At 42.7% G+C, this 14,301-nt stretch overlaps 1 protein-coding gene across 3 annotated transcripts in view; it reads left to right on the forward strand.

Annotated features, from left to right (window-relative positions):
* nlgn3a (neuroligin 3a) overlaps nt 1-14,301 on the forward strand; it is a 208,625-nt gene that overhangs the window by 127,176 nt on the left and 67,148 nt on the right. The gene's annotated exons all lie outside the window — the stretch shown is intronic.

A 14,301-nucleotide genomic window follows, 5' to 3' on the forward strand; every position in this document is an offset into this window, starting at 1 on the left:
CGCTACTTAAAGGGACCAACGCTTATTTAAAAGTTTGCCTGGTGCAGCAGTAAAATGTATCCTGTCTACATCCCAGTATTGGATTCAGACATATCTTTCTGTGGTTCACAATGACTCATTTACCCGTACAAAGATCATTTGTTCTAAGGGAAAATCCACTATAATAAAACAAAATAAAATATTTAGACTGTAACTGTGGCAGTGTCACAACTACTCAAAAATAGTTTATTATTTTGCAAAAATATGCATTAAAATGTTTGAGATCACATATTATTTGATATCAAAACTCTTTGCTTTGCAAACAAAATATATATATTGAGAACAAAAAAAAATTGCACAGCAATAATTTGAGTGTGGGTGCCAGACTGTGTAAAGTTGTTGACGCATGCACAGTAAATGTACTCTCACTGCAGGGACACTGCTCAACTGCTGGGTGTTTTCCTCAAACTGAATGTCTCTCCTAAACGGAGTGGCAACCTTATGGCTCAGACTAGTGGTTGAGTGTAGTGATTATTATCTTGAGCATGCTGAAGAGAAAGACCTTGGCCGAGACCACAGTCTTTCCCAAAGACCATATGCCCAACACCCAGACCAAGACTTTGAGGGTCGAGACCAAGATCCAGACCAAGATCTCTTGATACCAAAATCAAGACTCCATCTCTGCAATATACATAATAAAAATAATTAGAAGTATTATGATGATGATAGTGATTATTATTACTATTAGCAGTAGTATTATGTATTGGCAGATTAGAATATCTCAGTGTATAACATTATCGGTTAAATTAAGCATTTATTTTAATCAAAAATAAATAAACAACCTTTACCTGTAGTTATTTTACTTGAAACACTAAAACATTCTTTTTATCATAAAGGAGAGTCTGTCAGGGCAGAGAGCATGCACTTCACAAACAAAGAGTAACAAGGAAACTTGGTGCCAATGTTAAATTAAAGGGAATATGAAAGGCATCCTGATTGGCTATTTAACAGTCACATTCATACGCTGCAGCACCTTCAGCTCATTACAAACTGAGATGCTGCCTTCATATGCTGTGTGCTGGCTTGCTCCACTTCTGCTAGTGTGCTTAAAATATCCAAACTGATTTGGAAACACCTCTTTTTTTCCCCTGTGTTTGCCCTAGTGACTGGTTTTGTGTCCTCAAAATAGAGCCCTGAGTGTTGCTCAGCCAGCACACAAGTTATCTGAGCAAGGCATAGTGTGAATAGAAGAGTAAGAACGGAAAAAAAATGCTTCTTATCTAGGGTGACTTTCATAGCTTACATTTAAATGGCATCCATGGGTACCATACAGCTGGGTGTTTATTGAAGCAATTCCAGTTAAGTGCTTTGCTTTGTTCCCCACCTGGGATTCAAAATTGTAGCTTTAAGACTGCAAGCCCTGCTCTTTAACCACTACACCATGCTGCCTCCCAGCGCACACAGTACTGCCATTGTCTAATTAACCATACCCTTGAAATGGGATACTTTATTTGTGGCAGCTTTGCACCGAGGCCACTTGCATTAGAACATTTCCTTTAGGTGCTATTTTATAGCCCCTGTGAGGAGCCGTCCCGCTCATTTTGCTGAACACCGCTCCTCTGGAGTCTGGATGAACATCTTGAAAAGAGCATCTGTTGCACTTTCTTAATGGCGTTGTTGTTTGGTGAAGCAGTGTGCCCATTTGACTTTATTTATTGTAAACGGCGTCTGCCTACCTCTCCCTGGTTGTGGGTTTCATCACAGTATGGGACTCGCAGAGGGGATGTCATACTGACCTACTTCCATGACTTCCATCTTGTAGCTTGGAAAATGAGCAGCTTCATTAGAGCATCCCATTTGTATTTTCTTTCCGAATGACTCATCCTCCCCTGTGAAAAAAGGGTTGAGTGCTCATTCTGCCGATGCCAGTTATGAGACTCAAGGTTTAGGGAGGACTTTGAGGACAACCTCCCGCAAATGTAGATGAGGTGAGCCGAGGATTATGGGAACAGAAGGGCTTGATGTATTGGCCTGACGCAGTGTGCTTCCTGACCTCATGCCACCTGCCCTTTACTCTCTGTGACTGCATGCTGATGTCGTGACCTTCGCGCATTAACCCCACTGTGCACGCTTCTGTCATTTGAAGTATATAGATTATGCTTAGGCTCCCACTGGAATAAGGAGACTATATAAAGAGCAATTAGTGAGCGATGCATTATGTTCTGCATAATTACACCTGGAAAACTGTAGAACCATTGAAAAATGAAGCAAAAGAAACATTCCTGTGCCATTTGTATAAATTACTTAATTATTTATATGTATTTTGTTTGCGCATTATTTATATGTATTTTGTTGTATTTGAACCTTACTTTGTGAGAATCAATGCAGAATTGGTCGGGTAAATTAGGTCAAAGAAAGCTTGCCCAGTAGGAGGAAATGGTTGAATTATTTTGTCTTCTACCATGAGTAAAAACGCATTGGGTAGAACTGCCTCTCAAACCATAGGAAGTGCATCCACTTGCAGAGAAAAAGCCCCCCCCCCCCCCCCCCCCGCCCCAACACTGTACCCCATCACCACCCCACTCACACCCCCATTCATACCCCCACATGCAACTCCCCCATCCACCTGTGCTTCCTCTTTTCCTCTCTTCTCTCTCCCTCACACTCACACAATGCACAAATGCCATTACATTGAATATGCTAATTGAAAACAGAACAAAAAGAAACTTCAGTTACTTGAAGGAGAATAAAAGCTGCGGCCCATCTCAGAAATTTCACAGGGCTTTCTTAGCATGTCCAAAACTGAGGCTGGGCAACGAGTTACTGTAAAATTCCTAAAATGCACAGTAATGGAAGGTTTGCGTCGATGCAAAGAGGCATTCTATTATGTCTGTGTCAGAATCTGCCACACATTATATAACTCAGTGATATCTGCTTTGAGGATGGTCATAACCTGGACAACAGTGTAGATTCCATTTTACATGGTATAGCCCATTTATCCAGTGGCATATTTACTTAAAGAATTTAGGTCTAAGTGTCTTCCTCAGTATTACCTCAACATCCTGAGAAATTCTTACCCAATGTCAAGTTTTCATGTAGCAGCTGTACACGGTTAATACATGCTGCACGAAAATAACTGCAGCACATGGCATTCCAAGTGATTGTGTAGTAATGTGCATTATTACGGTGCTACATTAGCACATTTTGGTTGTAAACTGTAAATAGAAAAACAATTAAATACATTTTGGCCATGATAGTGTACTTTCAAAGTAGATTTGTGGCAGAAATCCCAAGAAGACACAGCCAAACCTGCAAGGAAGTATGAAGTTTTTGGCAGCAACTAGAGACGATTCAGTGTTTCTCATGAACTTCACAATAGTCTTGCTATGTGTAAATAAAGTGGAAAACTGACTGTGGCAGCCCTATACAGAAAGAGCGAACAAACATTAAGTGGATATTTTCACACTCATTTTAGGGTGATAATAGAGTGCAAACAAACAGAAAACTTTAACAAAAAGTAAAGGTTAAGGACACTGTACACACTGTTCTTTTTAGAAGAGTATCCACCAAGGAGTGAAATAATGGGGGGAGGGGGATTGCCCTGCCACTGCTTGACAAATTTTCATCCCAGGCAAGGATGCTCATTCTCATGAATATGTGTTCTAATAAATCCCAAACAACATAACATTCACTTTTTTAAGCTATTTATACCAAGAAACATACAATCATTTACATTAGAGGGAGGAAGGGGGTAATTAATAAATAAATACAGAAAAAAAAGACAAATACCAAAGACTTTTGCATGCACTAGGATAGCCAATATTGTTTGTTGGAACTTGGCCTCGTTTTGATGTCAATACATTTAATCGCAGGCCTAGATCTTGTAAGTTTCAATACGTTTCGATACGATTGTTCTTGCACCATTTATTGTTATTCACAGTCCACAATCCAAACCCCCCAACCCCCCCCCCCCCCCCCCCCCCCCACACAGCCCATGATAGCTTCTGCAACATACCCCCCATCCCAACCCCATGATTGTTTCTTTCCTTACCCGTCCCAACCTCCACACAGGTAAATCAAGTAAAAACATAAGGGTGTTCCCCAGGCTGCATTTCAATTTGTATTTGCACATACATTCTTGTATTCCCTGTAAAAATGGATGTGTGGTGGATCATCTGGGCCACTGTGAGTTTACATGTTAGTGGTCATTATGTAATTTATCACCACAACCCCAAACTTCCACACTTCAAAGTACCTAGCATACAAATGCAACACATTCATAATAAAAACAGTGACTGTTTGAAATGTGTAGCATAATTATGCTATTAAATCTCTCTTACCAGGTCATAAGCCCAGCTTATACTGCATCTAAATGTGATAAGTGCCTGATGGAGTTCTGTATAAGTTCAAGAGCTCAATTTGTTTTAAAACAAGTCAATTCTTGGCGCGCACGCACCTTTGGTGTTATTGACGATGAGCTTTTCCTCCTGTGCATCCATTATGTCTTTATCACAACCATTTTCATCATCAGCTAGAGCTGACACTTTGGCTTCCCACTAACATGGCTTATGAGCCATCCAGTCAGCACTCTTCAACAAAAACTCTCATCTCGGTATCTGCCACGTACCATAATGTACTCCTCAATACTTTTAATTGTGTAACCAAGTGGGGAGAAAGAGAGAGAGTGCATGCACAACTGTGTGAACATGCATGAGAATGTGTGTATCTATCTTGGTTTCCTGTGCAGTGGAGAGCTTGCCCCTACATTTTTGCAAGGGAGAAATGTAGTTTTAGAGTAAGAATATGGTTTATCAATGAGCATTTATTTCTGCATGAATTTATCTTGTATGTGCAGTACTTGTACAGCTATGTCTTTTCAACAAATAAAGATTCTTACAAAATTATTCACTTACAAATGTGTTCAAAGCATTAATTAAGATCAACAAAAAACACCTCAATATTTAATTGGCCACAGTGTCCTGGGAGATCCAATCAATGGAGTACTCCACTATCTCATCACATAATAGCTACCACTCTGGTTGATTGAGGACCTGTTGTCTAGGAGCAGTTTACCTGCACAAGCTGTGCAGGGATTGAAGTTGCCTGTTGTCAGTGACTGTGCAGCTTAGCCTGTGGACTGTAGTCCAAATAAATAATAGCTAGCTGTACATGTATCAGAGGACGTGCATGCTTGCCTTCCTGAATTTCTAGAAGATGCTACAGCAACAGGACATGCTTAAATATGATTGGCCATTACAAACTGGAGAATCACCTTTGGTAGGTTATTTATGTTTTGCATTATGCTTGTCATAAATATTTAGAATAGGATTCCCTTCCTGGACACTCTTCCAACACAAAAAACATATTTTTTACAATATGAAATAAATCATAAATGAGCAAGCAATAATCTGCATATGCTGAGAAATGCATAGTGACTCACTAAGCTAATGTACACAAAACCAATGTAGCAATGCATGTCAGTAATTATGCTTCAAATGTTCTTATCAATAGAGCACTTTAGACATTTCACTTAGGGAAGAGATGATACCTTGGGTATTTGTAAGTGTATGTATGTAGGTATGTATATCTTCGTAACTGTGGAAATGTTAAGAAATTAACAACATCTGAAAATATGTCAGTTCGTCCCCTGGGACATTGGGTTTAAATGTAGTGCAACGATTTGCAATATAGATTTTTTTAAATTGGTGCCGCTGGGTATTGATTTGGCATTAAATACATTTGAATGCGAGTGTTGATGCATTATTACAAACATTAATCTTATTTTGTGTGTGTGTGTGTGTGTGTGTGTGTTTCTAAACCAATCTCTACTCATGTTTGTGATAGAACAGGAAGCTGTTTGTGTGTTCCATTTGGGTCCATATGGGTGTAATATCAATATAACTTATGAAGTATTTATGAACTATTGAACAAACATTTTGGATCATTATTACGAATGAACATATTCAGTAATCACCCAAAGTCTAGAGTGAAAACCCATCTTAAAAAGAGAAGTCCCACACAGAGATGGGTGTGAGAGAAAACATGACAAAGGCATCTCGTCCTTCACAATTTTTCCATCATTAAAGATGGAACAATAGAATGGCATTCAGATTACAAAACATATAAATTCAAAATGCTTTTTTTTTTTTTTGCCTGTCTGAATCAATTGAGCAAACTGGCACATTATTGGACAGCCTCGTAGCCCCAATTATTGGGACAATATTATGGCTTGGGTGGGTGGGTGGGGGAGGGGGGTGGGGGGGGGGGGGGGGACTCCTATGGAATTCCAATATCTTCGTGAGGCTATTCACATTGCTGACAGTCCTTCAGGGTCCCAGCAAGGGCAAGCAGCTCAACAACTCAATTTTTAACAATTAGCCCCTGTCATGTCATACTGAACACAGAGATATAGGGCTCTTGCAGCATAATCTTCCCAAGGCTCAGAGATTAGTTCTGTAACATTTTTGGTGCTTGGTCCTTCTTTATTAGAATGAGAGACACCAGGAGAGTGAGGGACAGACTGGATATACAGAGACACATGAATAACTATAGTTATAGGGAGCTTTTAGAATCAGTGTACATGTTGGTACTCTTGCAGATTTTGAGATTGATGGCTGTTTTTTGTACCACTGTGCGTTAAATGTTTGGGTGTGATTAGGACCACAATTGAGGGTGAGCTGAAAACAATGGCCCTATTCAGCTTTCCAGGTGTCACGCGTCATTAATTAAAACATTTCCACTGTTTTTTCTTCTTTTCTCTGCAACCATAAAGACATGCAAATGTATACATGTGTTTAATGATTCTGCGGCATCATTACACTAATGTATTCCTCTTTAGTCAACTTGGTCAGGCTAAAGAGACTGGCCTCCTCTTGATGGTCCCTAGTTTCCCCCACATGCCTGTGCTGACGTGCACAGACCGATCAAACTGCGGAACGACCTTGGGCGATGACCGACCTTGTCGCCTCAGAGTAGCCTGATGTTATTAGATTCCTCAGGATTTTAAACAGGTTGAAAAACAGTGCACTCCATTGCATCTCCATTTTTATCCCGTTTCTGTTCCTGCCACAGGCACAAACAAATGGCATTTTGTGAAGTCACACAGAAAGAACTGACAATGGGGAAGGGAGTGAATTCTTTGTATGGATTCACCAGGCAGGAGCTTTGACAGGCACGGATTCACCTCCATGGCGGAAGGGTGGCTGGCTATTTTCCTTTCCACACAGAGGAAAATAGAACTTGTGAGGCAGTCTCTACTAGCTAAAACAGAACACCCAATTATGGCTCACCAGAGACAAGTAAAAGCCATTTTGCATCACTATAACAGTCAGAAAAGCTGTTTTCTCCCTATTTAATGGTCACTACCATACATTTGTTGTGCCAAAATTGGAAGTATTATTACGATGAGAAAAAAAAATTATACTAAACAGACACACATCTGGTTCAATTTTTGGTTTATTTCAAAATCTATCAAATCAAACAGTTTGATTTTTTTTTACAGATTTTTTTTTGATTTGCAATAGAAAGGACATTTAAATAAGAACTAACTTCCTGTGATTTCCTGTACAAAAGCCAAATTTTAAAGACTGAAAAGATACTGCTGAACACTTCTCCTTCTCTGTGCCAGCCTTGAGCTTCTACCATTGCACAGCTTGGTCTGCCATTTTGGCCCTGATTCTTCTCATATCAATGCACATTCATCTCCTAGTCTGCCATGCATAACACTTGCTTAGAATTCACGTATTTGCCTCTGGCATTTGTTGGCAGCCTTTGCTTTGATACATAGAATTGAGAGGCATACAGGAATGCTGTGATTCCAAAGGTCATGTCTTCAGTCGCATCTGCAAATCTGTTGTCACGCTGCGTTTCAGTATCTTATTTGAGTCAGTGATCAGAGATTTGATTTGTGAGTTATTCACACACAGTATTTACACTGGTGCTTTTCAAAAGGGGTTGACAATATTACACCGTGCTTTGATACATTGTGCAGATAGGCCACACTCCTGCGGTGCTCTTGAAAATGCATAGTGATTTTGAATTGCAGGCTGTTGTGAAAAGGGGAAGAAGGCAATGGCATGATTTAAATGCATGAGCGAGGTTCAGTCACCTGGATGGAAACATTTTGGGATCGCTAACAAAATAAGTCAGCCGTTCTGCTAGTTCTGTGCAAGGACCTGTGTGATAACCATCGACCGGCTTGCCTAAGGAAGTCCACTGTATATCTTTTATGTCACAAGCTGGTGGGCTCTGTACAGAGGCCGATCCAGGAAGACATCTGACCGTTAAACCGTGGTAGGCCCAAATTGATCATTGAAGAGCACACAGATGCAGAAAAATACTATGAGGTATCTGCAACGTGGACCCTTTTTTTTTGCTTACAGGTGCTTGCAACCTTTGCAGGCCTTTTGGCCACAGGTTGACCTTTTCATTGAGAAATTACTAGAAGCAAAAGTGCAATCTCCACCAGATTCAGTGTTCCAGTCACTGTGGCCATGTCTATGAAGAACGCGCTCCATGCAATGTCAGTTAAAACAACCGAGATAGTATCAAAACAAACAAGACTACAGTACTTGTGATCCTACTGCTATTTAGTTGCATCACAGGCAACCTTTACCCCGGGTAACTTTTTAAGGTTACACTTGGCCTGTTGTCCCATTATCTGGCCAGATGGCTTACTGAAGGATTTAAGTTATTTTCATTGTTCAAGGGTAACGGCCCCCATGTGGCAATCAAACCTGCGGTCTTCCAGGTAGCAAGCCCCCCGTTCCTTAACCACCTCGCCGGCGCGCTGCCGGGAACGCGCCAAATTAAATGAGTGACGGGCTCGCTGATCCATATCATGTTGCCTGTCATCTAATAAAGGCAAGATGCCCTTGGAAGGCTGGCTTTAATACCGGGCGAGGCTTTATCCGTGAGCTCAGCAGAGTGTGGAGGAGAGCCTCGTCAGGACACGGGTCATGTAAGAGCGCGGTGACAATTTCTCCTGACAACGTCCCGTCTCTTTCTGCTGCGTCAGCACGCACTTAAACCACCGTTGTCGTATTTAATTGTATTACCTGCAGAGAGCTGCAGTTCTTTTATTAATTTATAGGAGGGAGGAGGGGGGGGGGGGGGGGGGGGGGGGGGTAAAAAAAAGTGCTGGGATGAGCTTTTGAGGGTGAGGGTGTGTGTTTGTGCTCTCAGGAATCCATATAAGCTTAAACTTAAATTAACGCAAAGCTGCAGCAGCTAGTGCCCCAGTGCTCTGCTGTGAGAGGACCAGTTGTCTGCTCTCCTTGCTCATTAGAGGATTTCTGAAAGGAAATTATCTGTGGCTTAGGGACAAAGATTGGATTGCAGCTCTAGGCTGGTTATAGGATTTCCTTTTATATTCATCGTGAAGTCAAGATTATAAAGTCCTGAAAAGGGCAATTGTAATTAATGTAACACACACACACACACACACACACACACACACACACACATACCAACACATTTCTATTTTGTTGATTATGTAGTACAATGTTTGGGCATCAATTTTCTCTTGTACTGTTTTTGCTCAAAATATCAGTGCTTGCTGAACAGTTTTTTTTTATTTTTTAAAATTATTTTTATGTTTATGGATGAACCTCAATGTGAAAGATTCTGAAGCACATGCTTGGTCCCAGAATTACACATTGTTTCGAGGAAGGTTGAATAGAGATCTTCAGGTCAGTGGGAGTAGCACAGGTAATGTTCATCAGTTCACCCAAGCCCCTCCACACCCCCCTCTCTCTCCCTCCCTCTCTCTCTTTCTCTCTCCCTCTTGCCCCCCTTTTCCCTCTCCTCCTCTCTCCCTCTCTCTCTCTCCCTCTCTGTTTCTCACTTGTTCTTTCTCTCCCTCCCCCCCTCTCTGCTTCTCTCTCCCTCTTTCTCTCCCTCCCTCCCATCTCTTTCTCTCTCTGTCCTCCCCCCACCCCCCCCAAGGCATGAGCTTTCAGGTGTGCGATGTGCTTGGGCGGCCAGTGTGGAACAAACCCGCGATGGCATTTCGTCCGACGGCGACTCCTGCGGGGGAAGGAACTGTCAGGCAGATCTTTCTGAGACAAACAGGGGAAGGGAGCCAAACAAACAGATCCCTGGCAAAAGCTCCCACCGCCAGGCAGACAAGCCGAGCGCAGAGAGCGGTCTCAGGGGGGATGGCAGGAGGCAGAGATGAAACAGAAAAGGGAGATCTAACCCCTTCCTGGGGGAACGGGCTTCTTTTAGTGTCGCAGATTAAAAGGGAACAGCAGAGTGAAATATTAAAAAGGAATCACCTCCACTGTTTATTTGCTGCAGTTCCCAGCGGGAATGAGGCTTCAATATCCATCAAGATTGAGAAAAATAGGGGAAGCTTTGCTCACCCATGCTTCCTCCTTTGTAGCGCCTCGTACAAATGGCAGGCGCGCTTTTGTAAAGGAATGCCGTTACACTCCGAAGCCCTTCATGACTCCGTGTGTTGGACTCCCAGTGCAATACAAGAGATACAGTAAACTAACAGAGAGTGCATGAAAAGCTTTCATTTTCATGTCGCTGGTTTATTTTCCCTGTGTACTGTAGCTCAGGCATAGGCCTGGGTCCAACAACAGCGGCGTAACTATCAGCGATGTCAGGCAGGTGCAGATCCTTAATCAGATCAGAGAGCATGCAAACAGGGGGAAGAGCTCCTGCGATGTCTGTGGGGATAATGGAATAAATGGAAGAGCTTTTCCCCCAATTCCAATTGAAGGGGAGAGGAAAGAAAGAAGACAACAGCTCATATGGTTCAAGCAGCTGTCTCATTGCCTAAATTAGATTTTTGAATGGGGAAACTTGGGAAGCTGAAGACAGAAAGTGGTGTTCCCCAGGCTTGTAGACCACAGTCTTTACCATTATCACAATGCCCCAGGGCACCAGGTTGAAGGTCGATTTATAAAATTTTATCCTTTCTATCTGTGACGCGCCACTTCTGTGCTGGATCTCCATTGTGGTTAAAAAGTTCACGCCCGGTGGACTGCCACTATCACTGACGTACATCATGTGCTGCTCTTCCAGGTACTGTACAGTAACTAATTCCCCAGTCCACATTGTGTAGGAATACAGACAGCTGTAGAGGTTATAAAACAGCCATGTAGAAAATCACTGATCTTTAGAGCCACTGCATAAATCCTGAAGCTCAAACCGTGCTCCATGCAACTATCAAATGCTCTGATGGGTTAGTGAGATGGCTTTTTTCCCCCTCTCTACTCTGAGTGCTTTGAGAGCAATATATACCACGGTGATTCGCTCTTAAGAGGATGGGTCAGTGCATTGAGAACTGGCCTATGAACTGAGCTTGTGGCAGTATCTGGGTTACAGGTATGATTTTTATCTCTAGGGGAATCATATTATGTAATCCTAATGCATGAAATGCATTAATTCATCTCAGCAAGAGAGCAGTTTGATGATAGAGTGATACAGTACAATCGGGTCACAGATCCTTTCTCATCTGATAAATCTTAGCATACACAACGGACCTGCACAACATTCCTACACAACTTGATGACACAATTGGCTTACACGACTGTATTACAACATAACAGGGTAGGACAATAGTAATAATAATACAACAACAATAACAACAACAACAACAATACTACTACTACTACTAATAATAATAACAATAATAATAATAATAATAATTATTATTATTATTATTATTGCTGTTGTTGTTATGTATGCATTGTATATCAGGAATGGGCTGTGAGCAACCCATGGTGCAGCAGTGCAGTGGGTCAGGTGAAACAGTCCTAGTCTATTAAAGGGCAGTGTGTGCTGCTTGCCCTGCCTTTTCATACACTCAGGAGCAAAGGTCTCTTCTACTGATTGGGGAACTCTCCGTGTGCCAAAATCAATTCTCATAAGCAATCTGTTAATCCCCCCTACCCTACCTCCCCTGCCCCACCTTCCAGCTCCCCCAGACCCATGACTGGATTTCTTTCCCCGTGCCTCCTGCACATGCTGTGCTGCTGGTGTATTAATTTTGCCACGACAAAGGTACCAAATGGTTGTCTATTCAGTGGGGTGTGTGGGGTTGCTTGACGTGAATAATAGCAGCACGCAATTCAATATGAGGGCACAGAAATTTGCACCTTTTAAGGGAGGTCGATTTCATTAAGAGAAGGCCAATCCCATGGATCAGCGCACCTTGCATGCTAAGAGGCAGCGGTGCGAGTCTCGCGCGGTTTTGGACGGGGAGGAGGGCAGAGATTTCGTGGAGTCTGTGTGTCTAACCTGTGACGGTGTGGAGCGGGGGTCCTGCAGCGGCGGGGGAGCTAATTGAAATGAGAGGCGAAGTGCGAGTCTCAGCCAGTCTCGTAGGGCCATTCGTCAGGGTGACATCACTGCACTCACACCCCATCCATCTGGGCCGGGCGGCGAGAGCGCGGTCCCCTCCCCGTGATTAATAACCACGCTTCCCCCACCACCCCCATCACCCCACCACCTCCGCCTCCACCCGCACACCAACATTCCCGGCCGCACAGGGAGACGCATCCTCCTTCCGAGTCTTCTTCGAGACAGTGAGAGTGTGTGTGTGTGTGTGCACGCATGTGTATGCATGTTTGTGTGCAGGAATGAAAAATGTCATGTGATGCACCGATGGACAGTTGATGGGCATGGATGAGCTGAGTGATGACGGTTGAGTTGTTGGGTTGGCAGCAAAGTAGAATTCCTGGGTTCAAATCCAGGAGCAAAACTGACCCAGTTATTTGCAGACCTGATACATTATTTAATATCTAATGCACTTGTGCCATTTCTTCTCCAAGCTTTAAAGACAGTAAATTTGCCTTGATGCCCCCTTCTGAGGGATGTTCAGTCAGCGAGAGAAAGAGCAAGCGAGAGAGAGGGCGAGAGAGACAGATGTTCATAGCCACAAAATGATGGGTAACGCTTCAAATCTATAGCTGTGCGCTAACCTCCATATCTATCTACACGCAGGTGGAACAGCGATAGTGATCAGGAAATGTATCGGTGCAGAACGTTTGGTGGAGAGTAATATCCTCACACGTCTGCTTTAGTTCGGTCATTCTGATAACCTCTTGAGCTGGGATGCCTCAAAATCAGCTCCTCTTCCCGAGCTGCTAGACATCAATTGCGAACTCTAGTTCTGCCAGAAATGCATTTGTAACTAACGAGCAAAAATCGATTCTTAACTGTAAATTAAGGCCCCGCGCGCCCCCATCTCCAGATCGCCGGTTCTTTTTTGCTCTGATAAGGCTGATTTTGCGCTGAGCGACGCCTCTGCTTTCTCTGTCCATTTGCCTTGCTGAAGTGCGTGACAGCTCGGTCTCTCCTTTCATCTGTGTGATGTGAACCACCACTTAGAGTAAAAGCATTTCGCTGTCTCCGAACGCAGAGTGGCCCGACATTCGGGACGGAGTTGCCGCGGTAGCTGGCTCGTGATTGATTGAGCGGTGCTCACATGTCAGGGGCATTAGACGCAAACTGCTCATTTGTAATTTCATCCCGGTCCTAACAAGTACGAGAGCTCTTGACAAGCTCTGGCTGGCCGAGAGAACGCGTCATGCAATAACATTAAGAGGCTCCCACTTTCGCAGGCCCAACGCCCAACAGCTGCTCCAGCTCCGGTGATTTATTTATTTGTTTTATATTCAGATTTCCTTCTGTTCTTCTAAACCAGGCCTGTTTGTTGGGAGGGATCTGGATTTCAGGGGCATGACACAGGAAGAGATTTATTGTGGAATTTCCACCATGAAGGTCATTCTACTCAATGGTCAGTGCGCCCATTGCACAATCTTTCATGCAAACGGTTCCAAGGTTGTAAAACTGTGTGACATTGCAGCTTGTAGCATAGATTTTAGTTAATTTTTTATTGATTTTATTTTATTTATTTGTTGGGGGGGGGCACAGCTTGGCAGAATTCGTACAGGGCATCCGCCTTTTAAAAAAGCATAACTACAGTCTTTTTTTTTGTGAACATGGGGACAATCAAGCTAATATCTAAGGAATGATTCAGCTTTAACCTTTGCTGCAGGTGGTCATTATTTCAAACCAGTTTAAGAATGAACTGTGGTTCAAGACACACATTTAGTATTTTGACTGAGATATTATTTTTAAGGTTCATCAAGACTAAATAAATAAATAAAGTTAAACGAGAGTCCAAAGGCAAAATCTGTCCTGTTTCAGCAGGGTATATGGCTGCTTCTCTTTGAATAATAATAGACAAACGTAATGTGTGTGAAATTGCCTTGCAAGATCAAGTATAAAACAATCAACAGATCTCTTTTTGCCTCTCACCCACCAAATAGCACGTAAATTGAATGCAAATGAAAGATTAGCTCT

This window comes from Anguilla anguilla, chromosome 3, assembly GCF_013347855.1.
Source record: "Anguilla anguilla isolate fAngAng1 chromosome 3, fAngAng1.pri, whole genome shotgun sequence".
Lineage (NCBI taxonomy): Eukaryota > Metazoa > Chordata > Actinopteri > Anguilliformes > Anguillidae > Anguilla > Anguilla anguilla.